The sequence below is a fragment of the Triturus cristatus genome, chromosome 1_2 (assembly GCF_964204655.1).
Source record: "Triturus cristatus chromosome 1_2, aTriCri1.1, whole genome shotgun sequence".
NCBI lineage: Eukaryota > Metazoa > Chordata > Amphibia > Caudata > Salamandridae > Triturus > Triturus cristatus.
Genome location: NC_140580.1, coordinates 949,072,606 through 949,099,906, shown reverse-complemented (window position 1 = coordinate 949,099,906; position 27,301 = coordinate 949,072,606). Strand labels below are relative to the sequence as shown.

At 48.0% G+C, this 27,301-nt stretch overlaps 1 protein-coding gene across 2 annotated transcripts in view; it reads right to left on the bottom strand.

Moving 5' to 3' along the window:
- Nucleotides 1-27,301, bottom strand: part of LOC146868420 (lysophosphatidic acid receptor 6-like) — a 162,695-nt gene that overhangs the window by 40,205 nt on the left and 95,189 nt on the right. Inside the window, exon 1 of one of the 2 annotated variants that reach the window (XM_085609974.1) lies at nucleotides 9,774-9,886. The exons of the other annotated variant lie outside the window; for it this stretch is intronic. The gene's annotated coding sequence lies outside the window, so the exon portion shown is untranslated. Of the gene's footprint in view, nucleotides 1-9,773; nucleotides 9,887-27,301 lie in introns of those variants that run through there. 2 annotated transcript variants of the gene reach the window in all.

Genomic DNA, 27,301 nt, shown 5'->3' with positions numbered 1-27,301 from the left:
TCTAACATTCTCACCCACCACATCTATAAGATTTTCTATGTTTCTATATGTCTGTCCATATATCATACAAACTTTTCATTCTGTCTCCCGCCTTCTGTCTTTCTGTCATTCTACAAATTCCTCTATTTTAATCCCTTCCTATATCATTCTCCCTCCCATTATTCCGCCTCTCTTGTTTTCCACTTCTTCTTTCCTGTCTCTCTTTGTCTGTAGTTGCCCTGATTTTCCCCATTTCCATCACCCCTGCACTATTTCCCTCTCTCTCTCTGTTAGTCTGTAAACTCCTCCTCTTTCTCACTCCTCTATCTCCCACATACACTCTGTCCTTCTTTGTTTTTCTACCTCCCATGTCCTTCTTCCCCACTTTCTCTATTTCTATTACCTCTTCGAGTTTTACGTCAGTTGTTTTTTCGGTCTGAAAAATTCTCCCATTCTTCAATTGTGTTTTCTCATGCCAGTTACCCTCATTTCCCTTTACCCGTTATATTTCGTTGTGGCCAATTTACTGACTTGTTGCTGTCAGAAACAACTTGTTTTTATCAAACCTTGACATTTGCAAAAGACCGTTTTCTGGAGACATTAAATAGATTCCTGTCCTTATGAGTGCTTTCAGGTCTGCAGCTTCCAAAGGTTATTCAGGAAAGTGTAGGGGACTTATTCTAACTCTAGTAGCGATCAGACCAAAAGTATGCTTTATTGTTGAGTGGTAAAGGAAAATCCACCTATTTCTGGAGAAATTGTTAGAAACAGTGGGTAATCTGCAGGTGTCATTTCTTTTACTATACAATCCCTTTCTTGAAGGGGTAGTATATCCCTTTCTTGGGTTTTACACTAGATGTGGCACTACCTGTAGGTATTGCAAACCTCTAAGTCAGGCTGTGGGCTGCTGGGACGTCAGAATAGGAAGTGTTTGTGAGGCCTTGCTCCACCCTTTTCTTATTACTGACCAGGAAACTTCTAACACCCTCTTCTGCATCCATCCTCCACTTTGTCATCCAGTGTTCTGTTTCTCCCTTTGCCATCGCCCTTCTCTCCCCTTTTGTTTCCTACCCTACCTTTTCCAATCTCTTGTTCCACCCTTCTCTCCACTTAGTTTGACCTCACTTCATCTTTTCCTTTGTTGTTTCCCTCTCTTTCTCCCTCTCACTTAATGTGCTTCTCTAGAATTATTTCCCTCCCCCCTCCACTCTAGCCTATTTTTCTCTCATCAATCATTTCTCCCTCTTTCCTCTTCCCCTCTCCATTTGTCTCTATTCCCCACTCCGTCTCTTATTTCCTTTTCTCTTTGTCTCTCCTTTCCTCTCGCCTCTCCTTTTGCCCCAGCATTGAAGGTTAATTAATGATTTCACTAAAACTTTGTCAAAATCGAATTTTCCTTTTACCCATTTCTAGTCATATTTTTCTTCAAATGTAAAGTTATCTGATATAACTTTACATTTGAAAAAAAATATGACCAGAAATGGGTAAAAGGAAAATCCGATTTTGACAAAGTGCATTTTATTTCTGAAGTTCCACTGCTCTTCGCGGTGCACAGCACCCTCCCCATTTCATAAACAGATGGAATTTCATTAGAATGAAACTTCCAATCCACATCTGGTATCTACTGCTGGTATGTCACTGCACAGTATTTTAAACCAAGACAACTGGCACTAGCCCCCCACCCCCCACCCAAACTCCCCCTGTAGCTTTACTACCGATCGTTGTGGCCTGCTGCGAGGGACTAAAGTCAACGTCCCCTGTACTGCTCAAAAGCATCAGCAGCTCCCCGAGGACTCCGTCACCACCCGGGGCCTGGGATGGGAGGAGATGCGCCATGCTGTGCCTCCTCTGTCGGCCCATTGTCATTCTGCTCATGACAATGGACCGGCCTCACTGTGGCTTGCTGAGAGTCACAGCCAATCTGTATCAGCCTTTCAGGTTGTGCGCCAGCAGGAATGTCGGTCCTGGTATGTGGACCTGTTTTTTGACTTTTGAATGGCCTTGGGTGGGCCAGAAGCTTCCTTGGGTGGGCCTGGCCTACCTGGCACACCCTCTAGAACCGGGCCTGCGTGGTAGCAACTTTTTTATACAAATGAATAACGAAAAAGCATTCATCACTCTTGCTTTTTGTGATGCTCAAATCAGGTTTAATTCCAAAATTGAAAGGCATCAAATGCAATATAAAGTCAAAGCATTTCTTAATGGCAACACAGTTGCTCCAATAGATAGCAGTGTGATAAAAGTGTTCCTAGATGTAGACATAGCTCAAATGTACACGTTATTCGTCACAGACTATCCTTTGAGCTTGTGGTGGGGTTGTATGTTGTCAACGTCTCGACCCCTAGAATTGAGGGTAAATTATGTCCTCACGTTGGGGTCTTCGTCAGGACAAGGCTGAGAAGAGCAATTGTAGAAAAGGCACGGTCAGTGTGCGTTCAAGAAGATTTAAAGCTTGTACGTAGCTCTATGTAGGAAAAGGTAGCTTGCGAGGTCATGAATCTCTCACAGAAGGGAACCAATCCAGTCAATTTCTTATTGGCGACCGGTTCCCTTCTCAGCCTTGAATAACGTGTACATTTGAGCTATGTCTTCATCCAGGAACAATTGACCTCTGTTAGGCTGGAAAGGTTTTACTCCATGCATAAATGATGTATATATGTCACTATACCTTTACCCTGTCCTTCATTCACAGACTCACCACCATCTACCCTACTCTTTCTTCTTCCCTCACACCAACTGCACTGTAAATATTTATTGCACTGCTATCTATTGGAGCAACTGTGTTGCCATTAAGAAATGCTTTGACTTTATTATGCCTTTCAATTTTGGAATTAAACCTGATTTGAGCATCACAAAAAGCAGTGGTGAATGTTTTTTCGTTATTTGTTTGTATATAAAAGTTGCTACCACGACCAGCTTTCTATTGTACTGTAATACTGACCCAGGTCTGGCAGTTTTTCGTGGGTTACCCCGTTAAAACTCAACACTATCTTTAGTGCAGCAGGCAAAGCTTAATTTGAGCTGGTGGTTTATGGTGCTCAGCACCGGCATTTAATTGTCAACACAGGCGCTTGTGACAGTCTGTCACAAGGTGGCACTGTCTGGCTAATTTAGAGATGACCTCAACAACAGGTAATTATTAAGTCTATATAGACATTAAAAATGACTATTACCTGTCATTCGTATAGCTTTGGAGGCCTGAAATAGTCCGAATTGTCACACTTAAAGGAGTGTGATGGTTAGTATTTGTGTTGTTACTATCATTGATAGCATAGCAAGGGCATGTGGTGCAAGCTGCTGTGGCCTCCTGACGAGAGCCATGGCACTTAATTTAGCAAATTAAGCATTGGGAGCACGTGCAGTTGTACCAGGGTCTAGGGGTGTGAGGAACCCACTGCATCCCACTCCCAGTCCAGGGACAGGGCTCTCATGAGTGCAGCAGGTGCAGTGTCACTGGTGTCCAAGGGTGTGAAGAGCCCATTGCAGCTTCTGCTTCCAGCACAGGGGTGCTGCTATCATTAGTGGAGTAGTGCCAAAGATGCAGGGGTGGGGGAAACCTTCTGCAATCTGTTCCCAGCACAGGGGCACAGCACTCATTAATGCAGCAGGTGCAGCAGCACCTGGGCCCGGGTGTGTAGAGTTCACTGCAGTCTTCTCCCAGCACAGAGCACAGGGTGTCAACATAAGCGCAGCACTGGGGCCCACAAGGGCAAAAGCCCACTGCAAGCAGCTCCCAGCACAGTAGCATAGCCTTCATTTGTGCAGCAGGGGTAGTGGTACCTGGGCCCAGTGTTGCTAGGTGATCACTACAGCCCGCTCCCAACACCGAGGTGTAAATATCATTAGTGCAGGGAGGTCATTGACATTGGTGCCCAATGGTCTGAGGAGCCCAATGCTTCCAGCTCCGAGTACAGGGGCACAACTGTCATTAGTGCAGCAGGTGCAGTGGCACCAGGGTCCACATGTTTGAGACGCCCACTGCCTCTTGTTCACAGCTCAGGGGCACAGCTATGTATAGTGCAGCAGGTGCAATGGCACCAGGGTCCAGGATCTATGGAGCCAGCTACTGCCTGCACCAAGTCCATGGGCACAGATGTAATTAGTGCAGCAGGTAGAGTGATATCAGGACACAAAGTGCAGGGAGCCCACTGAGCCTTGCCCTATCCCAGAGCACCGAGGCTCAGCTATTGTTAATGCATCTACTTCAGTGATACCGGGACCCCAGAGCATGAAGAGCCCACTGGAGCCTGCACCCTGCACAGGGACACAGCTATCAGCGGTGCAATAGTTAAACGACAACAGTGCCTTGTGGAGTGAGGAACCCCCTGTAGCCTGCTCCTAACAGAGAAGCTCCACTATCATCAGTGAAATAAGTCCAGTGGCACTGGTGTTGAGAGCTCACTCCAGCCTGCACCTAGCTCAGGGGCACCACCACTATCATTAGCACAGTAGGTGTAGTGGCACCGCATATAAATGCTAACAACCACACATACAAAATGACAAACACAAACAAGCATTTGCAAAGCCCATATATCTAGCATTGGTTGCCAACCTTGTTTTGCCACTGAGTTTTTGTTTTGTAATGGTTTTTGTAAAAACTTATAACAAAATCAATTTTTGTTTCAAACAGTCTTGCCCATTTTTGTTTCATCACAAGCACAAACTGGGCCACTAGGCTCTGGCACTAAAGAGGCCTAATATTTCTGTGTAAGTGCACGTTGTGCAAGAGCAAGATGCCATCACTCACAGTGAAGTTGGCCGATGGCTGAAATGGGCTCACTCGTTGCCGCATGCTACATGCTGTAGTGGGCAGAAGAAACATGTGAATGGCATAACAACATACCAAACCAATGGATGAAGAGAGAGCTGGGGTGCCATCACTCACAGTGAAGTTATCCAATGGCTGAAGTGGGCTGGCTCGTTGCCCCATGCTGTATGCTTGTAGAGTGTGGAAGAAAAATAAGAATGACACAACAGACCAATAAGTGCAGAGGGCTGGTTTAGAGCCCCTATAAGTTTTACAAATTTCAAAAAGTCTTGCCTAATACCAGACACACTGTCACACTTACAGGTACATTGACTGACAGCACACAAACACAGTCAATCAAGAGGGAGGACCAGGAGCTATTAAAGGTCCCGCCACCCATGCTCCTAACTCTAAATATTCATACAAATATAGGGAGGCTGTTCCTGAAGTGGGGAAGGTAGAAGAAAGGGAAGGTTGGAATATCAATTGGTTCTGGGGAGACATCCTCTTTTAAGATAAAGTCCTTACACACCCAAATGGATGTCATGCTTCATCTTTGGGCTTTTGCTCTTCGTGGGGCCAGCGCTGCAATCAGGGTCAGACTGGCAGTCCCCTGGTCGGCCGCACGGATGGGGGCGGTTTTGGGCCCCTGGGGACAGTTTTTGTTACACAGCCGTTTTTGCAGCATAATCAGCCCTGTAACAAAATCGGCCGAAAACCGGCCCTGGTTAAGAGCTCGGCCGCACCCCCCGGGGGGGGGGGGGGGGGGGGCGAGCACTTTGCCAGGAACGGTTTTGTTTCCAGTTCAGCCCTGGCTGCAATGCCCCACGGGCCCTACAGGAGGGCTCTTCATCAGAGATCTAAACTGCTTGCCGTTTTGGTGAGTGCTGGAATGTGAAAGTAGGGTAGTGTGTGTAATAGTGTATTAAAACTACCTACGGTGTGCCGTGTAATTTTTAATCAAGTGGTACCCTTGGTAGGGATAAAAACAAAGATGTCAGTACTGTCATTAGGAGACTTATGAACCGTGGTCAATATTAGGGTTTTTTCTTTATACTTAGGTCGACACGTTTCATGCCTTTATAGTCCCAACGGGATCCGTGGTGTTTCTTCAGGACCAGAACATAAATCCTCTACCCTACACTCAAGTGGGATACGCATCTGAGGTGCAAATGAAGAAAAACTATTTTGGATTCCCTATACCTATGTGCGTGCTGAATCTAAATCTCTAAATCCAACCCATTGGGTGTTGTGGTGATTCCCCTTAGATCGAGGTAGAGGACCGCGTCCTAGCTGCGGTATCAATTCGTCCTGCACGGATCCGCGTTCCAAGATCTTCCCTTCTCTGCCCGTCTGTAAGTGTAAAAACAACAGTTGATGGACAGAATGCAAAACAATGTCATAGATTCACCCCAGTACAGAGATCTGGGCCTAAATCCATTGTTTTTTTGCTCACCATGCCGTTCCAGTTTGAACCCAGCCATATGCAAATCAGACTTGACCCTGTGCCTCATGGGAACAACCCAGCCCGAACTGCCAAGCCAGGTGCTCCCTGGACTGGAAACAAGCATACTAGGACCAGTTTCGGGGTTTCACCCCTCTTCAGCCAGGATAGCCTGATTCCAGTGGCATGGAGAGCACGGGACCCACGTCTGGGCATACCCGTCCCACTCGGGGTGACAAATGCAAAAACAACAGTTGATCGACAGAATGCAGAACAATGTCATACATTCACCCCAGTACAGAGATCTGGACCTAAATCCATCGTTTTTTTGCTCACCATGCCGTTCCATGTCTGTAAGTGTAGGCACATAAACACAGGCACATTGACACCCATGACCACATACGTTCCCATACAGACACAGTGAGAGGAAATATTACAGCGCATATGCTAAAATAAAAAATACAAGGCAGGGAAACGCTAATGTCAACACCAACCAGAACTGACAGAGCCAATGTGAAGGCACTCTCCGATTAAAGGGGTGAACCTCTGGATTTGTCAGTGTTGTTTTCAAATAGATTTTATTTAGAAACAGCAAGCTGAATTTTACAGGAAATAAGTTTAGCTGAATTTTACTGGAAATAAGTTTAACTATAACATGTATCACCAGCTATTTCAGGGTCATACATCTAATTGTTGTTCCGACACCTCACTTGCTAATAGACAAATTGTACTATCCTGGAAATAGAAAGGCAAAGCCACGTTGGCATAAACCACATACTTGTTAAATTTTACTAGCTACATTTTATGAAAGGCTGATGCTATCAAGAGTTCCGAAGAGACTTCACAAACGCCAGAAGAAGGGTCAGGAAGGGAACTGCTTCAAATTAAAATGGATCAGATTTATAAAGGATGCAATGTCGGATATGTTTCCATTCATCCGAACTTGGTTTGGATCTCACGCAGCAAATAATGACCGATTTATGTCCTTCCGTTATAAAACTTACTTCGTCTTGCTTAGAAAAGGTAAGTAAAAATAGAGCAATACTAAGTTTTTTGATGTCACAAGAAACTTTTCAAAAGTATTGTTTTAAAGTCTATCAGTCGATGAGGACTTGAAAATATGGAAGTTGTGTGGAGCCCAATCAAGAACTCAAATGTCACTTATGCGTTTCAGGTGGCATCGCCTGAAAAGATGACAATGTGTTTATGAACAAGCAGCACATCACGATGTCACCTTAATATCTGTGACCACAAAGGACTTTCCTGTTCTTTTAATACAAATAACCACCTTGGGTGAAGAAATGGGTATACAGCGGACGGCTGATGTCGGGAACATCAGTCCCCCTGGGTATGAATCACAGTGTAGAAAAAACACACGTTCAGGAATTACTTCAAACCCATCGTAAGAAAATTAGCTTTCTCATAAGTGGAGCTAGGCAAGTCATTGGCCAGAAAAAGTACAACAAGCCCCGAAACACAGGCTTTGTATAGCATAAAAAAGCCAAGACAGGCCAGGAAACAGAGAAGAAGAGACCAGCAACTACGAAACTCCAGGGCTGTTCTAGTAAACACCACGTCATACGACCATTAAGCACCACTGAGTTAAACCTGAACACCTCACCGGGAAAGAGCAGCAAAGTGCCTTGATGAATTAAACACTATTAGGCCGGGAAAGCCACTAGAAAATGGAACTAAACTCCACCCGAGGCACCAGTAAATAACGGGGAGATAGGGGGCACCACACACCACCAGCAAACAAGAAATGTAGGAACCAACAAACACAACAAACAGAGGTCAATAATCTTCATCAGAAGGGGCCAGCAAACACCATTATAATGGATCATCAAATGATTTAATGATAGAATACCAAAATCACCAGAAGTCCAAATGTCCACTTGGAGGTACTAGCAGACACCAAAGAAAGAATAAATACATCTCAACAGGGAGGACCTGAACACATCACACAACAGACCAGCAAGCATGAATAGGTCACCATGATGAACCAGCAAGCATCCCAGAACGGGGTAAACAAACTCAATCTGAATGGACCATCAAACACCACCATGTAGAAAGAGTGAAAATCATTGGTTGAGGCAACCAGTATAGGATAGCAAACAGACAGTAGCAACTAGCAAACACAACCAGGAAGAGTCCGTGCCATCACCACAAGGTACTCCTTCGAATACTACCATTTGGGATGTCCAAATATCTCAAGGAGTGATCCACAAAGATCACCCAGGGGGATTTCCACAGACCAACAAGAGGGATCAGCAAACACCACGACTAGGGATCAAAAAGCACTAGTAGGAGGGAACAGCTAACACAGCCATGAGAATATATAAAACTAAAGGCACGATGAATGTGAAGAACGCCATACCACCAAAAACGCAACAATGTGTTGCCCGCTGTGCTTATCTCACTGATTGCAGGATGAGGAGTTAGGAGCACTTGAATATCTTTTCAATCCTTCTACTATAATTAAGTGATTTCCAGTGTAATTAAATTGATGTCATTCAATACTCCACCGCAATGTGTTTCAATATAAAATAGGAGCCTCGCTAATTAATACTTCTGATTACCCGTGGGTTACCGTGCCCATTTGCAACTAACGAGAGTAACCTGATCAGAAAGATAACCCTGGTGGGACAAGTTATTAAGAATATTCCATGCTGATGAAAGAACAAAATGCCATGCCTGTGACTTCTAATTGGGAGAATGGATTCAGTGTTTAAATGTGAAGCCCTGAAGAAGCGATAAGAATATTGTGAAACACCGGATGACAATTAGGAGAACTCATGAAGGGTGATGTTATTTCATAGTAAACAGAAGTGTTAATCAATGAAGTACTCTATACTTTATCAAAGTATATAAGGATTGCAAACCCTTTGAAGTTCCACAAACACTGCCTGAAGGCACCAGCATCCTCTCCTGAGATGGGACAAACAAACACCACCAAACTTTATCAGGACAGGAGAGCCAACGTCACCAGAATGTTTGTATATATGTTGTATTTGTACAGTACAATGTCAGAGGCAAAGATACAGTCAATAAGAGATTGACGAGGAACCTAGATCCTCAAAGTGGAATTGGAAAGCTACTGCATTGAGATGTATTGTTCTTTGAGGAGGTGTGTGTTCCGCTTTTTCCTAAACTGGAGTTGGGTTTGTCCAAAATGGAGCAGATCGGGCTAATGAACCCTACCAATAGCAACCAGAAGCAGTATTAAAAATTAAGCCTAATCAACCTCAGGAATGGCCAGGGACACCAATCAGGAAGGGCGAGAAAGCAGCATAAGTAGCATGGACTCGCAGAATGAACCAGATAAAAATGGGCACGCAAACCCCACAGGGGAGACGAGTAACCACCCCAGGAACCAACAAACAGCTGGAGTGGGACCAAAGGATTTGATCATTAGAAGTTTTAGTTCCTCAAGTATCTAGAAGTAATGACAGTGATTATGATAACAACAAAAACAACAACATCAACAACAACAACAATACATGGGCTGGCAGTTTCCATAGTTACTTGGTATTTTTAAATATTTTTCCTCTGTTTATGCACATCAAAAAAAAACAACTTTATTTGAATTCTGAACAGAAGTACCTGAATAAGCCTTAGTGACTCTGCAACAAGCAGTTTCAGGGCGAACCGCAGCGCTCCTCAGACAGCCTCCGACTGACTGCTCCTGTCAGACCAGGGGGGTTGTGTAATATTCCCCGGGAGTTCCTCTTTCACCCCCTCAGTCTCTGCAGCGCAATCATGTAATTTCATACAGCAAGTAGTAATGCTGACCTGATGGGAAGTGAGAATGGTGGCAGGGCGCCCCTTCCGAGAAGACACCACAGGAAGCGTTGGCACGTGGAGACGACACGTTCACGTAGAGTAGGGTTTTCCCCTAAGGACAATTGGACACAACACATACCTTTCCATGTCTACCTACCGCACGTCCAATTTTGTACGTAATAGTGGTGGATTGCATTGTGGGTGTTTTGCCAGGGTGTCTGGGTGTGCATTACGAAGAGGCAGAGACACAAAGTGAGGTCAGCTTGATAGGAAACTCGAAAACGTGATGCCTTATTTACTTATGGCAAGCAGGGCCGGCTTTAGGGCAGTGCGACTGGTGCGGGCGCACAGTGCGCTGACCCTTGGAGGGGCGCCGACCTCAGTGGGGCGCTGTGTTTACCAATAACTTATGATTGGAGAGATACAAGGCACTTATGCCAGTGGTAATGAGCAGTGCTTTAAATGGGAAAAAATTGTGCAGATACTCATTTAAATGGGGCGAATGGGCGGGGCTAAGAATAAGACATGCTGATACCTATTGACCTCAATACTAGTTGCAGCACATACCAAAACACATGACAAATGCGTTTCTATAAATAAAACAGGTTAATTCATTACACAAAACGACAGTACAATGCAGTGATGTTTTAACATTTCCTTGTTACATAATATTTGCAGCTTCCATACTGTTACTTGCTGTTGCTTGGCACAACATAATATATTCTCGAGCGTACACACGTACAAACACACAGCATTCCACACATTTCCTTTAATATACCTCCCAACAGTGTATCAAATCTCTCCCTTTCTCTCACTTTCTTCCTCACACAAAAAAGCACTGGCAAACAGGCAACCATAAGCCACTCACGCAAAAGAATTAAAGGATTAATGCCATTTTAACCTCCTTACCTTCCTTTGCTTTCTTAATTGCGCTGTCAGCTGGCTGCCTCGATCCTGTGTTTGCAACAGCAGGATGGTGAACACCTGACGTTATGCAAATGAGCCTCCCCGCTGAATAGTTCAGCGGGGGCTCAGCTCACCAGTCATGCTACAAAAGTGCCTTGACTGTCAGTCCGGTCACCAGCACAAGCAGCCAATGCGCCTACCGTTTGAGTATCGGTACTCTCCTCGGCAGTAGACAAGTGCCGGTACTCAGAGTGCTAAAAGTAAGAAGTGCCGGAACTCCGTACCTGCCGCTGACCGCGGCCCCCGCAGGGGGCCACTCGGCGGTCGGCGCCTTAGTGGCCCCGGGGCCCCGGTCACCCCTCCCCACTCCCTCCTTCGGGGGGGCGGGGGCAGGGATCCTGATTGTTGCCCCCCCTCTGTGTCGGGGGCCGGAAGTGACGCGCAAGGCGCGTCACTTCCGGGCCCAGGTGTGAGGGGAAGGCTATTTAGCCTTCCCCCACCCTCACTGGCGACCTCTTTGTCGCCCACCTCGCCTTATCATCGGTCCTGTCTCGTCGCCGTGTCCCCGGATCCACGCCGCTTCGGTCGTCGTCACGTTCAGATCTACGGTGAGTCTTGCTGCTCCCACTCCGCCCCGGCCCTGTCCCTGGGCAGCACCAGGAGGACGGGGCCCTGTGGCTCGGATGGCCACGGGCGGAGGGGGCGCAAGATTCAGGCATGATTGGCGTTTTGAGTGGGCGGCTATGAGCAGTACAGGGGCGGAAGCGTAGCGGGATCAATTTTAATGGTAGCGAGATCACGCCCGCACCCCCCCCCCCGAGATTTTCGCCCGCGCTTCGAACTGCCATCCCGTGCTAATTATCACCCTACATCGCGCTAGGGCCGCAGGGGTTTCGATTCCCTTACCCTCCCCGCGCACTCAATTATTGTGGCCTACCGTTAAGGTCGGAGACTCTTATGTGCACGCCTGCAGGCTCAAATCTCTTGACTGGGTTCAAGTAGGTCCGCGATTATTACTCGCAGGGCTGCGGTTTCAATTCCCATGCACTGCGTGCGTGTAGATATATCTTACAATGGTCTTTGCTTGAGTGTTTGTCGGGCGAGGGCTGGTTGCCGCAAGGCCGTCCGGGGGTGCCGGGGCGAATTTCGAGCCTCGTGGTCGCCTCCACATAATAAGCTAGTAGGACAGATCAGTGGGAGCACGCAGGCTCCATGGTAATGTTGCCTGCAGGTTACAGGTCCGATTCCCATACAGTGCTTTATTGATTTAAGGGAAGCATCCACCCCCCCCCCCTCAAGCTGCTTGCGCGACCGCCGACGGCGTGGGGGGGGGGGGGACGGGTAGGCAGCAGGCCTCTTTTTCCGGGGCATAATGGTGCGCTGTCGCCGAGGAAGGTTGCGTGCCTCGCGGTGGTCGGAGCACGCGGGCTCCATGGTAATGTTGCCTGCTGGTTACAGGTCCGATTCCCATATAGTGCTTTATTGATTTAAGGGAAGTCATCCTCCACCCCCCCCTCACGCTGCTTGCGCGGCCGCCGAGGGTGCAGGGGGTAGGCAGCAGGCTTCGTTTTCCGGGGCATAATAGTGCGCTGTCGACGAGGAAGGTTGCGTGCCTCGCGGCCGTGGCGCCGTCCTTTACTGGGCCCCCCAGGTGCGATACTGTCCGGGGGGGGGGGGCCGCGAGGAGGTGTCGTCTGCTGCACTAACGTCGCAATGAGGGGATGTAGCTCAGGGGTAGCGCGTATGCTTGGTAGGTACAGGCCCCGGGTTCGAGCCACGGCTTCTCCACGTAATTGCGATTTCTCGCAAAGAACCTTTCGTATTTGCAGGGGGCTACCGGTTGTGTACATTCAACCGTAGCGCAGCGGGACAGTCCCTCTGAGGTATGTTTATGCGAGCACCCCTCTTCAATGCGTCATTGCATAAGTTGTTTCGTCGAATGGCCCGAAATGCTTCTCGAGAGCGGGTAGAACGGGCCCTTGTTCGAAATAAGGGGAGAGGATGGGGTCCGTCGCCTGCGCTGCCGCCTCTGTTGCATGATACCAGGGTTTTGAGTCCCGGGGTCGCGTCCGTTATGGGATCCCGAGCAAATTTCTTAATTTCAAGAGGCCTTCTCTTTATCGGTGCCTGAATCTGTAATGTAAACACTGTACTATGTAAAGCGCTCCAATACCTTCGGTTTGAGCCCGCGCTGTATAATAGGAGCAAATTATTTAATTTCAAGAAGCCTTCTCTTTATCGGTGCCTGAATCGGTAATGTAAACACGGTACTATGTAAAGCGCTCCAATACCTTTGGGTATTGCTTGCGCTATATTATATGAGCAAATTACTTAATTTCAAGAAGCCTTCTCTTTATCGGTGCCTGAATCTGTAATGTAAACACTGTAATATGTAAAGCGCTCCAATACCTTCGGTTTGAGCCCGCGCTGTATAATAGGAGCAAATTATTTAATTTCAAGAAGCCTTCTCTTTATCGGTGCCTGATTCGGTAATGTAAACACGGTACTATGTAAAGCGCTCCAATACCTTTGGGTATTGCTTGCGCTATATTATATGAGCAAATTATTTAATTTCAAGAAGCCTTCTCTTTATCGGTGCCTGAATCTGTAATGTAAACACTGTAATATGTAAAGCGCTCCAATACCTTCGGGTTGAGCCCGCGCTGTATAATAGGAGCAAATTATTTAATTTCAAGAAGCCTTCTCTTTATCGGTGCCTGAATCGGTAATGTAAACACGGTACTATGTAAAGCGCTCCAATACCTTTGGGTATTGCTTGCGCTATATTATATGAGCAAATTACTTGATTTCAAGAAGCCTTCTCTTTATCGGTGCCTGAATCTGTAATGTAAACACTGTAATATGTAAAGCGCTCCAATACCTTCGGGTCGAGCTTGCGCTATATAATATGCAATTATGAGCCCTTCTCTTTATCCGGTCGTCGGAAATGGCAGGGGTTGAACTAGGTGTCTTCACGGGTTGGAGTTAGGCGGGAACCCTAGTCGCGCTATCCCCCATTTGCCTGTGATATATACGTGTTATATTCCCGGTCTGAACTGGCTGCATGCTCTGCTGCTGCTGTCTTAGTGCATGGCTTCCTGATTTAGTATTGGTCAGTACTACGGCAAGCCACCCACCAATACCACAAAGGTAATGCGGTATAGGTACCATACAGTGTACGACGTGTCTGTTGGTGCCACGCTTAATGGCCCGTGCATGGTATCACGGGAAATGGAACCCTGTCACTTATGCCAAATCACCCAAAAAAGTTTTGAGTGGCTTTTGATAGACAAAAGACTCGAAAAGGTGCATGGTGTCGCTGGGGAGGCAGTTCCGTTATGGCGGCGCACTTGCTCGGCCCGCGGGAGGTGGCGGGATCGATGCCCGCACTCCATTGAAGTAGTATTTACCGCCACTGCTATCCACCTGTCTGATACTTTCCCCGCAATGAAATGCACTCAATGGATTGTCAGGAAATGACGTCAGGCCAGAATATTATCTCATTTGGAGATAGTGCTTATCCATGTGTCCTCGCATGGGTTCTACTGGCTAGGGTTATAGAGCTGGGTATGTAGCTTCTTCAAGGGTGCCCCGTGGAGAGGAGTTCAGTTTTACCGAAAGTTACGAATCGACAAAGATGTAGTTAATAAATAGTGATTATTTGGCATATATCCTTTGTAAAGACCTAACTAAAACGTCAAAATGCAAACCTGGTAGCTAGAGGGCGTAGTGTTCAAACACTAGTACCATCAAACATATAAGGCGCTGAAAGGGCTGGGCAAAGGGGGTGACCAAGGATTGCCTGCATAGAAGGCGACATCGCTGTAATCTTTCTTGTCAACTCGGAACCCAATACACTTTAAATCTGCATCTGCACATGCATAATATTTAACTTTTACGATGCGATGGTTGGACGCTAAGATGTACATTTTTGGGTCGTTGGTGAAATCAACAGTCTCTACTTTGTGATTTAATGCAGACTGTTGACGAGTCAGCCTGCAAAGGGACTAGTAGAAGTAGCACTCGATCACGTAATATTGTATTTTGAATTAAGCGCCCAGTGCCTGGATGTGTAACGTAAATAGGGCACTCATGTAAAGCGCTCCAATACATTCAGGTCGATCTCGCGCTATATAAATATGCAACATGTAATTGAGGGCTGCCTATATAGGCAGATCCATGATACCAGTGCATGCATTGCTCGCAAGATTTTGCTCCATATACTCGAGCACGTAGGAGACTAGCGGGGTTCACGGCCCTAAGACACCAGCACTGCACGGCCGGGAGCTGCCTGGGTCCCCGCTGATCGCGGGAGGTGCAACACATGTGGCGCTCCCTGGTTAAGGTTATCGCCCCCCTCCCGTCGGCTACGCTGCCGTTGAGGGTGGGGGGGCATGCAGTGGGCTGCGTGCGGCAGGCACAATGGACCTGGCACGGGGATTGTTTAGTATGATACGAATCTTGTATGCTCCCCGTGCTTGAATGTGTAATGTAAATAGGGTGCTCAGGTAAGGCGCTCCAACACCTTCAGCTTGCGCTATATAATTATGCAACATGTATTGCTGGCTTCCTATAAGGCAGATAAATAATACAAGTGCATGCAATTTTCACATACGCGATTACTGGCATTAATAAACCCCCCGCACCTCAATGGAGAATCTGGTGCGGGACTCGCGCGGTTCGGTCGGGGAGCGGGTAATATGGTATGAATGTCGTAAACACCCCCTGCCTGAAGAGGTAATATAAATACGGTGCTCATGTTAAAGTGCTCCAATGCCTTCCGGTCAAGTTCGCGCGATATAACTATTCATCATGTAATTGCAGGCTTCCTATAAGGCGGACACATGATACCAAGACATGCACTGTCCACATCACGCGATTACGGGTATTACTAATCCCCCCCGCCCCGCAAGGGTTAATCTGGTGCGGTGCTCGTGTGGCCGGGCACGGCGATCGTGTTATATGGTACGAATCCCCTATTCTCCCCGTGCCGGCTTGTGTAAGTACGGTGCTCATATACAGCGCTTCAATACCTTTGGCGTCGAGTTTGCGCGACACAAATATGCAACATGTATGTGCTGGATTCCTATAGGGAAGATACTTGATACAAGTGCAGGCATTGTTCACAAAATTTGCACCAATACCTTCCGGTCGAGCGCGCGCTAGATAAATAGGCAACATGTGGTGGCTGGCTTCCTATGATGCAGACACATGATACAGGTACATGTATTACTCACAAGAAGTTGCTCGTGCCCACATTCGCGCGCATTAGGCGATCCCGGGCATTACGATTCCTCCTGCACCTGAACGGGTTATTTGGTCGGTGCTTGTGTCCGGCGCTCTAATTATTTGGTGCGCCGTACGGTTTGAGCTAATCACTAATCGACCGTGCCCGAATAAGGTATGTAAATACGGGGCTCATGTTCTGCACTCCCAACACCTTCGGGCGGGTCACGCGGTGACTCTGGCCAGATAATTATTATCCACGTGCCTGATGATGTATGTATATACGGTGCTCATGACCGGCGCGCCATTACCTTCGGATCGAGTTCGCGCGACATATAAGGGCTAATTACAGTAAGGGTCGCGCAGTCCGATCCTGACCACACGTGATCACGTGTCGCTCGTCTCCAACCTTTTGCTGAAAGGGGGCTTGGGTCGCTTATCATTGTTGTCTCGTTACCCACCCCCATTGCTTACGGCCTCGCCCTCCCAGGTGCATCTGTCCTTGGGCAGGGTGGACCAGTGTGGGGATAGTCCTAACGTAGAACTGTCATTGCCATGTTAGTAACAGTTAAACACGGGTCGCTGCCGACAGTCTAAAAGAGGTATGCTTAAGCCCGCAACGGGCCCCGCCAACATGCTTATGTGGGCCGCCTTCAACGGTCACTGACATGGGGAACTCACACATATCTAACTGTAACCTAGACACCCGGGTGGGTGCCTAGTCGGGCAGGGCAACGCAACCGAGATAGAATGGTAGTTATTATCTAAGGCTAAAGGAAGTCTGGATTGAGCCACTAGATGGGTTAGATATGGGTGCAGCTCAGCGCCCCAATCGCATTGAATTCGGGGACGCTCTGACATAGCGGCAAAAGAATAAGTGGTCACCACATAGCGCATCACTAGGGCCTAAATCACGGCACAAGGTTACCGGCGTGATTGTCCAAGTGGTGGCGGGTGCGCCGCTCGCGAGCGGATTGCAACCCGTGGTTTACCTCTGAGCCGATTGGCCTGCAGAACACTGAGCTGGGCACCATAACCAAGAGTTAGGCCTGCAGGAGGAGTGGTATGGTTGTTATATAGCAAGTGTGCGGTCGTTCAAAGTTTGGTAAAGACCACGTAGAGCCCCAGGGCATCAGGGCATTATTGACCGTGCAGCACTCGCTACGTTCAGAATAGGGCCGGTATTTGCACCAAAGTTTCCGGTTGGTTCCCACAGACTTGTCTGCTCCCAAGGTTATCCTCTAGGGGTAGAACTTGAGACTAAGGGGGCATTGCCTGCTTCGGCGGCACAAATAAGCGATAGCTACGCCGGGATGGAGTTACCATTCAGGTCCTGCCACCACTGGTTTCCCCCCAGGTGATGGGATCAAGTTAGGTGGGACCGCGAAGTCTACGGTTCTTGGGAAACTTCCTGCAGTAGGGCATTTAGCAACGGATAAGGTACCAGTGTGTGAGTATCAGATATCTGCTTTCCAGCAGCACCGTGCCCTGGGAGCACACGCGTTGCCCTAACTCTGTGGCCCTCCCACAAGGGAGCCGGGTAGCAAAACAAGTGCATAGGCTCCTTAGGCGGGCCTCTGGCCTTCAGCTGGGTGTAATCACCATCAATTGGAGAGAGGCCCAGGTAAAAATGGGCTTTCCGTAATGCTTGGGGGACCATTGCGGTTGGTGGCGCCCCCCACCGGAATCACTGGTCGCGTACGGCAGCTGCAGGAGACTGGTGCTGCTGTCCAAATATCTGGGGTGTCAGCGGGGCAAATAAAAGGGGACATTATGACAGCGCGCAACGCTTAAGCCAAACAGATTCCCGAAGCTGGTATGCCTAAGGGATCATCACTGAGGGATCCGTAGGGGCATAATTCCTATAAGGTATAAGGGATGGTGGGCAGGGGCAAGAGTCGCCCCTTGCCCATGGGCAAGCGCTGGCAGTGAGGTGCACTCCTGTGCCCCAGGTTAACTATCTGAGGGGACTGTACAAATGTTAAGCAACCCTTCTCGTCATAATAGTCAAAGCGGGCAGGCCCAGGATTGTGAATAGGTGTAACCTTCCCGCTGGGGGGCGAATAGTTATCGCACATCTTCACAGGCCCCCCTATTTCAACAGACCCTATCCGATTGGGATAGCGTCTAGGGATTGGGGACATAGATGGGGCCATCTACAATCCAGGAGCTATAGCTCACTGGTATGTCTTGGGCCTGTGGTTATAAGGGATCTCACAGGGTTTGAGTCCCGCCCAAAGGGGTTTGGGCTTTATTCGCCATGAGATGATTCGGGGGAATGTAAAGGGGTACTTCGACTTGGATGGAGTACACCTCTCCCAAATAGGCATGGACCTGTTGTATTGGATTTAAGCGAAGCAGGTAAAGAGCTAGGTTGGTGGGGGGCCCTGGCTGCGACGGTTAGCCGCCTCCAGGGCTGTGGCGGAGTTACAGGGCGATCTGGAAGCAGGCCGGTACAAAGGGTACCTCTGCGCGGCACCACGTGGTGCCTGAGCCAAAACGAGGAGCCTCCAGAGAGGTCCCGGAAGCCGGTCGGCGCCCCGCTAGGCCTGCGGGCGGTTGTGGGCCTGAACAACCGGGGGCTTGCTATGCGACGCTCCGCCCCGAGAGGGGGGGTGTGAGTAGAATTTCAACGGCACGTGATCGAAAAAAGAATCACTTGGGGGGCAGCACTTGCGGGTCGTTCCCGTGCTGCCCGGCTCATCAGGCGGGGCAGGTGAAGTAGATGGCCGCCTGCCCTTGGATCGCCCGTAAGATAACCCACCTATTACATATCCTGGAATTATGTAATAAATCCTGCAGCATTTGTTACCCATTTACAACTGTTTCTTGTGTCTTCTTTGGGTAACCTAATTTGGGGGAGGGGGAAAGCGGGGTGCCCCTGGGGGTACTATGCCGCTGACCGCGGCCCCCGCAGGGGGCCACTCGGCGGTCAGCGCCTTAGTGGCCCCGGGGCCCCGGTCACCCCTCCCCACTCCCTCCTTCGGGGGGGGCGGGGGCAGGGATCCTGATTGTTGCCCCCCCTCTGTGTCGGGGGCCGGAAGTGACGCGCAAGGCGCGTCACTTCCGGGCCCAGGTGTGAGGGGAAGGCTATTTAGCCTTCCCCCACCCTCACTGGCGACCTCTTTGTCGCCCACCTCGCCTTTTTACCCTCCCTACCGCTTACCCGGCGTGGTGTGGTGGGGTGGGGTTTTTGGCTGAACGTTTTAATGTTTTTCTTTTCGTTGCAGGCGGAGTTACAGGGCGATCTGGAAGCAGGCCGGTACAAAGGGTACCTCTGCGCGGCACCACGTGGTGCCTGAGCCAAAACGAGGAGCCTCCAGAGAGGTCCCGGAAGCCGGTCGGCGCCCCGCTAGGCCTGCGGGCGGTTGTGGGCCTGAACAACCGGGGGCTTGCTATGCGACGCTCCGCCCCGAGAGGGGGGGTGTGAGTAGAATTTCAACGGCACGTGATCGAAAAAAGAATCACTTGGGGGGCAGCACTTGCGGGTCGTTCCCGTGCTGCCCGGCTCATCAGGCGGGGCAGGTGAAGTAGATGGCCGCCTGCCCTTGGATCGCCCGTAAGATAACCCACCTATTACATATCCTGGAATTATGTAATAAATCCTGCAGCATTTGTTACCCATTTACAACTGTTTCTTGTGTCTTCTTTGGGTAACCTAATTTGGGGGAGGGGGAAAGCGGGGTGCCCCTGGGGGTACTATGTGAGTACCGGCCCATTTAAAGCACTGACTGAGAATCCGAATTGGGCTCCAAAAAAGATTGTCCACTGGGCGCCACCGGCGCTAAAGAGGCCCTGCGTTATACTCGTCTGTCAGAACTGTTTACGGCACGAGGAAGAGGGCAGCTAACTTCAAACCTTTTGTTATACCCAGCGCTGCAGGCCAGGTTAATTTATTCTTCTTCCAGGGTGACAGATTACACGAAATCTGGATTCATAGTTCTGTGGGTTAATGTGCATGTCATAAAAATACAGTTTATAACCTTCGGGTCTCACATTGCAATAATTACACTGTCCTAGCTCACTGGGTTAGAAAGTTTGCTACAGGCAGGTCAAATATTCGAATACAAGTGCAATAAACAGGGCACAAGTCCTAAATACGAGTGGGGGGACTAGTTCAGGGCACAAGTCCTAAAAAAAAAGAAGTGGAGGGAGGCTGACGTCACGACAGGAAGTGACGTCACGAAAGGGGGCTTGCACCGTCAGACTCATTGCCTCCCCTCGCTCACCCCCTAGATGCGATTGCATCAGAGAAGCCAGCGCGTGAACAGCGTTCTAAATGAGCTCCGGTCTTGCCACAGAGAGGCCAAAGAGTGAATGTGTGGCTCTATTTGCTCCAGTTATCGAGCTCCCGGTAAAATAAGTAGGGGTACGCCGTCCACCCGCGTGGTACCCTGACTCGAGCCCTGGACTAGTTAGATTAGCAAAGTACAACGTCGTAATATGACATCACAGGAAGTGATGTGACAGAAAGTGACGTCACCATCCTCTCAAATCCTGTTTTTAAAGGAATGGGTTGTTACCTTCATTCGTTGGAATGGCCACATCCTTTGACCGTTATCCAAGCTTCATGAAAGTAAGCCTGCAGGCTCGGTGGTGTCTCAGCAATGTGAAGAGATGCAACAACACATACAGGTATTTGTCCGACTTCAGGAGAATTACTTGGGCTGCTCCAAATAACACTGGCCCACATGGCTACACCTCGAAAGGGTAACTCTGGCATCAGACAAATAAAATAATCCACACAGGTACAACAGTTTGAAAAGGGCACCAATTTTTTTTTTTTTTTGCTTCATGTGTACAACTATCTAGTCATGTTTCATCTTCAAATCATCGCAGCATTGAATTACGTCTACAGTCCTGCGAATGATTTGCTGAACTGACATCAACAGCACGATTACTAGGCCGATATTGCTTTATTGTGAAACACAGATTGTTGAGTAATATTTGTAAAAATGTGATTCAACACTAGCCATAGGGATGATACAGAGAGAACGTGTATGTGAGAAAAAAAGATGAGAAAAAGAAGTAGCATGCAAGAGAGAAGGCGGGGTTTGAGGGAGGGTAAGGTCTGTGAGAGAGGGGGGAGGAAACTGGTGTAAAGGAAGGGTTTATGAGGAAAGCTGAATGTGAGAGAAGGTATTGTGTGTGTGTGGGAGAGAGGGGACGTTTTTAGTCAGAGGGCAGTGAGAGAAAGTAAATGCATGTCAGTGTGTGTAAGACCGAGAGCAGATTAGCAAGAAGTGACTGGGGGAGAGAGGAGGAGCTCCGAAAGATGTGAGAAGACAATAATAGAAGATGGAAAAAAGGATATTTTGAGAAAAGTATTGACTAGGCGCCCCCCTCGCCTAGTGGAGGTCGCCCTTAGTCGCGCCATGAAACCGAGCTTCAGTTGGAGGGGCTGGTTTGGCTGGTCAGATTTCTCGATGACATGTGGGTACACGTTTGGAAACTGAAACTTACCTCATTTTGGTATATAAGGCGGCGTCCCTGGGGTCTCCTCCTCTTTGTCTCCTTGGACCCAGGGAAGCTGCAAGAACGTCGATAAACATCGACGAAGAACATAACCAATGCTTGGATATTCTGGGGCCAGTGGGCGCTGAGGGGTGTCAGAAGTGAGGGGGAGTGAGTGTTTCATTGTGCGCGTACTATAAAATGAGGGGAGTGATGAAAAAATTGAGTTGTGTGTATGTAGTGAGCCACTGGAAAGTGTGGCTGAAGAAGCAAGATCAGGTTGTCAGAAAATGGAGCGAAATGTGAAAAAAACTTAGATGGGTTGAGTGGAGGATACACAAGATAGAGAAAAGGGATGAGGAGGGTGAGAAAGGTGAGGCTGTGGTGCATCTGTGTGTAACAGGAGGATAGGGCGAGTTTAAAAGACAGAGAGGGAATTGTGGGAAGCACAGACCGATGCCTGGCAGTCCTCGTTCAGGGACTAGCACATCACCAATACAAGTAACAAGTATAGCACCGTTGCTAGAGTGGGTTGCAGGGGAAAATGAATTTTCTTGAAAGGTAGTAAAAATACCTGCGCTTGCCCTAGGCGGTGACAAGGTAGACAGGAGTAAATATGACAGGATATATCTGAGATACAGGAGAGGGTGAAAAAGAACAGGAACATGAGAGGTGAGTGAGAGTAAATGTATAAGAATATTGTAGGTGGGTGGGAGGAGAGAAAGGGAGGTATAAGAAAAAAGAGTGTGTGGAGAGGAGTGTAAAAGAAAGAGGCGGCAAAGAGAAATTGTGATGAAACTAGAGAAAGAGAGGATCAAGATCCAAGGAGGTGAACAGGAGTGAAAGAAAAAGGCAGGGAGAGAGGAAGGGAGAGCAGAAGAGATAGGGAGAAGGATAGGGAAGATTGTTCCCTAAAATGGTTCTGCTAAGCATTGGTCTCTGCCACTAGACCATTTAACACTCCGAGTAGTGATTGTCTCCGTAAAAAATTGGCCTTGACACCATTTTGTCAAAGGTTAATCTAAAATGTGAATTTGTAACCAAAGCCAACACGTTTCATTCTCTATGAACTTCTTCAAGGCTACAATAAAATCCATACATACACATTAAAAATCATCTATATACACTTACTTAAAAGTAATGGTTAAACCCACTCCACTCAAATGATACTGACGGACCTTACACATCATTTAGCACCCAAATCACCAGTTACAAATAATATCATATATTGTTGTCCAATCATCACATCATACGAAAGGCAGCGGACCATTAACAAGTATATTCTATTGTATAAGTAGAGTGCAGTACCAACAAGAGCGTAACATTCATACCGCATTTTATAATTGCAATTTATATCCTTCATCATCAATTTGATACATAAAAGTAAATCGTTGGTTAGACTCATCAATATCCCATACTGAGGCAATCTCATTCCAGCAACTGTACAAAAATGTATGTAAACAAACAACCTTATAAGTACATGTCCTCAAATAAGGTACAGATCACTTGTAGTCCATAAGCCCTTCATATTCAATATACCCGCATAGTACCCGCAGGTTTGTAGGTAAAGAAATAAGTCTATTTGATCCCAAGCCCACCAATTTCATTAGGTGCAGCTAAACTCTTTCCATGTTTACAATAGGCATGCTGTAGTAATGATCTCATTCCTATGAAATGGCATTTATTATATGAGAATAATGAGATCTATTGAGGCGCAATCTGCATTATCCTAGCTATAAAGTTTCTTTTTTTTTTCCCCGGGGAGAAGCGGAAGTTGTTCCGTTTCTCTCCCGCCCATCTGTGACATCAGTGCACTGGGATGCGCTCTGACATCACAGTTTTCCCCACCGGAGCCAAGAAAGCAGCAGGTAAGGCAGTGCCCAACTCCGATGGTGAAAACAGACTGAAAAGGGCTTCCCCAGCTTTCAGGGAGGCCTCGCTTGAAAGGGGAGAGTTTCCCTTTTAAAACAAGGCCTTCCTGAAAGGGTTTCCTGGCCCTGGATCACGGCAGCACTGCAATCCAAGGCCAGGAAACCCCACTAGACACCAGGGATTTGGGGGAGTCGGTCCTCGTTGGAATGGGCCAGCCTCTCCCTCGGGGGCAAATAAAAAAAAAAAAAAGAAACGTTGGCTTTTCCTGGGGAGGCACAATTGCCCACCCGAATTTGAAAAAAAAAGAGAAAAAAAAATGGCGGCGCAATTGGCAGGGGGTCGGTATATGTGTGTGTTAGATCTGGGGGTCTCTAGTTGGCAGGGTAGGTACCACTGTCCAAGTAGGGACCCTTGCTTCTAGTCAGGGAAAGGGGGATACACTGTTAAGATAACCCCTGCTCACCCTCTAGGTAGCTTGGCCTGAGCAGTCTAGGCTATCAAAGGCAATGTGTAAAGTATTTGTACCAACACTCACAGTAACACAGTGAAAACACCACAGATTTACTCCACACCAGTTTTAGAAAAATAAGGTATCTTTACTAAAAACATCACAAGACCAAATACTACAGACAAACCAACATACAATTAAAAAGGTTACTTTAAAAATAGTTCAAGAGCTTGCAGAAAGTACTCCAGGATGTAAAAGTCAGTGTCTTGCACAATGCGACTCTCAATGCACAAAATAAAACACTTTCGTGCCCAACAGTACCTGTAGTTGCGATAAGGTTCCCAAAAGCTATAACAAGGAAGATGGCAAAGGCGATGCGATGCGATACTCCTGAGATCCTGGGGAGGCTTTGCAGCAGCCCTGCTTCACGCAGCAGAGGTGGATGCGCCGGCTCCGATCTGTAGGGGGAGGATGCGATGACTTTGGCTTTCGTTGCGTAGGTTTCTTAGGGGGAAGCTTCACGCACAGGTTCGATGCGACACGCTTCGATGTGGCACAATGCGCGGCGCAGCGTTGTCTTCCGTCGCCGCAACTCTCGATGCGCCACGGAACGGGACTCTGCGTCGACGCACCCGATGACTGGAGACTTTCACGCACCGGCAGTGGTGCGGCTCGCAAACTGGTTCTGCGATGACCCTCGCAATGTCAGGAATCTTCACGCTTCGGGACGATGCTCGTCGCACTCGGCGATACGGGGACCCTGCGTGTTGCGATGGTGCCGCGATGAAATTTTTCACGCACTCTCGTTCTTGCGACACGCAATCGGATGATGTGTTGGGTACCAGTTGCTCTTTTTCACGCTTTTGCTTCCCAGCTCCCAAACACAGCAAAACGACCTCCTGAGGCCCCAAGACTGGGCAAGCACTCCAAGGCAGGTCAGAACTCTCTCAGCAGAGTTCCAAGGGAGCTGGTGGTGAAGTCCTTTTGTTCCTGGGACTTCTTAACAGGGAGCCAGCTCTTCTTAGGCCCTTGGTGATCACAATCAAAAGAAGAGGACACAGCAAAGTCCTTCCCCTCTCCTTGGCAGCAAAGCAAAACAGCAAGCAGGCAGTCTTCTCCTCTTCAGTCCTTTTCAGCTTTCTCCTTGGCAGAGGTTTCTTCTTAGTTCCAAAGTGATCTAAAGTTTAGGTGTCTGGGGTCCTCTTCTTATACCCCTCCAAGTCTTTGTCTCTCTGTGTTTCAGTGGGGGGATTCCCCTGCTCAAACCGGTTCCTGGGTGTGCTCTGCCCTGGAGCACCTGGTTCCTTTCAGAGTGAGGGGCAGGGTCGTTAGACGCTCAGCAGGAGGTGGAGCCTTCTTTGTGCCAGCAGAGGCAGAGTCCTCAGCCTGGCCAGCAGGGGGTGGAGCCAGCTTTGTGCTGGCAGGGGCAGCCCTATTCAAACCCAGGGACTACTCCTCCCACCCATCTAAAGCAGATCTCCCTATTCACCCTGCTGCTGACTCATCCAGGCTCCTGGAGCCACCTAGCCCATCACATGACACCAGTCAGCCAACCAGCACACAGGCACACAGGAAGGTTAAACAGGAGAATAGCTACTTTCTAAAAAGTGCTATTCTCACACAGTGAATTTATTATTATTATTATTATTATTATTATTTAAAATCTTATATAGCGCGCAGCTACCCTTGGGCATCCCGGCGCTTCAAGACAAACATCCGATGAGAGGTGAAGGACAGCGTTGACACATTATCCAGGAAACAAAAAGGTTTTAAGACCCTTGCGAAAGCGCAGTGTACAGGGCTCAGCGCGTAGTTTAAGCGGAAGCGAGTTCCAAAGCTTTGCCGTATTAAATGAGAATCTTCTTCCACCTGTTCGGGCCTTTTTTACTCTAGGAACAAGCAAGAGGTGTTGCCTCTCTGAACGCAGCGTTCTGCTTGCTTTGTATGCCGTAACTAGATTTTTTAGGATGAGGGGGCCTTTCCCCAGGAGGATTTTATGAGCCGTACAAAGTGCCTTAAAAGTCACTCTCTCCCGCACAGGGAGCCAGTGCAATGCCTTTAATGCCGGCTTCGCAGATTGCGTCCTCGGGATGTCCATGAGCAGCCTTGCCGCCGCGTTTTGGACCTGTTGAAGGATCTTAAAAGTGGATTCAGGGGCGCCCAAGAAAATAGCATTGCTATAATCAAGTCTAGATGTTATAAGACCCTGAATCAACAGCTTCCTCGATGTAGACGGAAGAAGAGGAAAGATTTTCCGAGCCGACCTGAGTAAGGCATAACACACTCCTGCTGTTTTCTTGGCTTGAGTGCGAAGTGACAGGTCCGGTTCTAACCAGACTCCCTGGTTCTAACCAGACTCAGATTTAAAAACCATCTTGCTAAAAAGATGTATAATTAAATTCTGAACACAAAGATACCAAACTTGGATTTTCTGTCTTGCCCTTATGGGAAGATAGGCATGTAAACAGCCTTCCCCATTCTATCCTATGGGCAAGATAGCCTCTCAGCAGTGAAAAACGAAAATGGCTGTAATTCACTACCAGGGCATGTTACACACCTCAGTACATGCCCTACCTTTCAGATACACTGCACCCAGCCCAGGGGGGTACCTATGGCCACCATAGGGATGCGTGACATGTACAGAAAGGGAAGGATAAGGCCTGGTCAGTGGGTGCACTGGCCAGGTCGACATGGCAGTCCTGGACTGCACATAGGCACTGCAAGCAGGCCTAAGACATCATTTTAGCGCTACTCCTGTGGGTGTCACAATCAGTGCTGCAGCCCACTAGTAGCATTTGAATCACCAGCCCTGGCACACCCAGTGCACTTTACTAGGGGCTAACAGGTGAAACAAATATGCCAATCATGGATAACCAATCAATATAACAATTTACCAAGGGAGCACTTGCACTTTGACACTGATCAGCAGTGGCAAAGTGCCCAAAGCATCTAAACCAGCAAAAACGAAATCCAGCATAGCATCAAAAAACACAGGAGGTAGAGGCAAAAAGTCAGGGGTAACCACGCCAAAGATGCCAGGTCTAACAGTGTGTAAATATATACATATATATATATATACATATCTAGTCTACAGAGAGAGAGACTCTCGCTCTCTCTCTCTCTCTCTCTATATATATATATATTCACTGAAAAAACCATAGGTTTCACACAAGTTATAGTTAGCGGACATTTTACTGATAAAAAACCATTGAAATTCCCCCGTTATAGTTAGTGCAGGCAACTATAACTCACGCGACCGCAATCCTCTGCTGATGCTAATACTGTATTTAGACACTTATTTACCCATGTCTTCTTCCATAAATTTTTAGCTATACATATATTACAAATATTTTTTTTTCATAAAGACACATATGTCATCAGCAGAGGATTGCGGTCGCGTGAGTTATAGTTGCCTGCACTAACTATAACGGGGGAATTTCAA